Source organism: Carlito syrichta, unplaced genomic scaffold, assembly GCF_000164805.1.
Source record: "Carlito syrichta isolate Samal-C Ts95f unplaced genomic scaffold, Tarsius_syrichta-2.0.1 Scaffold302888, whole genome shotgun sequence".
Lineage (NCBI taxonomy): Eukaryota > Metazoa > Chordata > Mammalia > Primates > Tarsiidae > Carlito > Carlito syrichta.
In genome coordinates this window covers 5,548-7,281 of record NW_007246984.1, presented here as the reverse complement: position 1 = coordinate 7,281, position 1,734 = coordinate 5,548, and the positions used below count along the sequence as shown (strand labels likewise).

At 48.8% G+C, this 1,734-nt stretch overlaps 1 pseudogene; it reads right to left on the bottom strand.

The window, feature by feature from the left end:
* Positions 1-554: 554 nt before the first annotated feature.
* On the bottom strand, positions 555-1,055 carry LOC103259563 (annotated as a pseudogene).
* Between the last annotated feature and the right edge of the window lie 679 nt (positions 1,056-1,734).

Here is a 1,734-nt window from a genome sequence, read left to right as displayed (position 1 = left end):
GCAATCGGTTATTCTATGGGACAAACAAAAATTAAACTTAACAAAGTTCTAAGTACAAACACTGCAAACAAATACAGTGAACGTGGTGTAGGAATTCATATAGTAATAGTTCTTTTAGAGTTTTTTTTTTTTTTTGTCTCAATAGCTCACTACATCCTTGAACTCTTAGGCTGAAGCTCTCCTCCCATCTTAACCTCTTGAGTAGCTGGGACTACAGATATGCGCTATCATGGCTTGGAAGGTACATTAAAATTTTCAGTTACTTATACTATTGCAAGGAAGCAAAGACATGGAAAATCTAATAATAACAATAATATAATAAAAATAACAATAAAATGGTAATAACTAGAATAATATTAATAACCAGCAGCTATATAATGATTACTATGTATCAGGCACTTTTCTTTTTTTTTCACGATCCACACGTGTTTATTGTCAAAATCTGGCCACAGTTCCCATCTGGCGTCCTCAGCAAAGGCTGGACTGGGGCCCTCTGCCCAGGGCTGGGCAGGTAAGACAGAAAAGGGTAGGGGGAGCCCCTGCGGGCGGGGGCCTCAGAGCTGCGAGAGGATGCTGGGGAGGCTGCAGGTGAGGCCAGTGCAGTCTGGCTCCACGTTCAGGGCCATCACCACGCCACTTTCGAGGACCATGGAGAACCTCTTGAGCCACCGATTCCCAAAGAGGGACACCAAGGAATCATCGAGTAGCAAGTCTGTCTCTTTCCCAAAGGCCCCGGTGGGGTCAGCCAGGAGCTGAACCTTGCCTTCCGCCTTGTGGGCTCAGCCCCACTCGCTGGTCACAAAGACGTCATTCACACTCAGATATGCCACCACCTGGACCCCTTTGACCTTCAGGGCTCCAGCCTGCTCCACAAACCCCGGCAGGTGGGTCTTGGAACAGCCAGGGGTGAAGGCCCCAGGGACTCTAAACAGCGCCACCTTCTTGCCCTTGAACAAGTCTGCCAGGTTCACCTTGATCCCTGGTTTCCCTTCAAATACCTCCATGGGGGTTATGGTGTCTCCCACGTTGATCTGGGCCATAGCTGTGGCGGCGATGCTGAAGCTGCGGGTGCCGCTGGACGCCCCCCTCCTCCAGGTCGCCGTCCTGTCGCTGCTGCTGTTACCATCCGACCCGCGGCTGCCCGAGTGAGCACCTTTTTTTTTTGAGTTGGAGTCTCACTCTGTTGCCCAGACAAGTGCAGTGGCTGCTCCCGGCTATCGCAGCCTCGACCTGCTGGGCTCCTGTGATCCTTCTGCCTCAGTCTTCCAAGTTGCTGGAACTACAGGCGCCCGCTACCACGTCCGGCTAATTTTTTATTTATTGTAGAGATGAGGTCTCGCCAAGTTGCCCAGGTGGGTCTCGAACCCGCCGACTCAGGCAATCCACTCATCTCAGCCTCCCAAAGGCACGGGATTACAGGTTGAGCCACTGAGCCCGGCTCTGGGGACTCTTAAGCATGTTTTTGCCTTCTTTTGTAGTTTTGGTAGAGAAAAGAAAAACAAATTATTTTTCTAAGTAATACATTTTTCTTACCATTTAAAAGAGGAATGTACAATGCCATACTTCTAAGTCAGGCATTTTTCTGCACAGTATTTGTGTTTAGCCAAATGAGTTTGATGAGTAATTCACAGGATGGATGGACAGAACATAGCAGCCTCAGGATGCTAACGTGCAAGATGCTTTGTGCAGAAACACAAACATCAGAATGATGAAGCTTATGCTCTGTGGGTGACC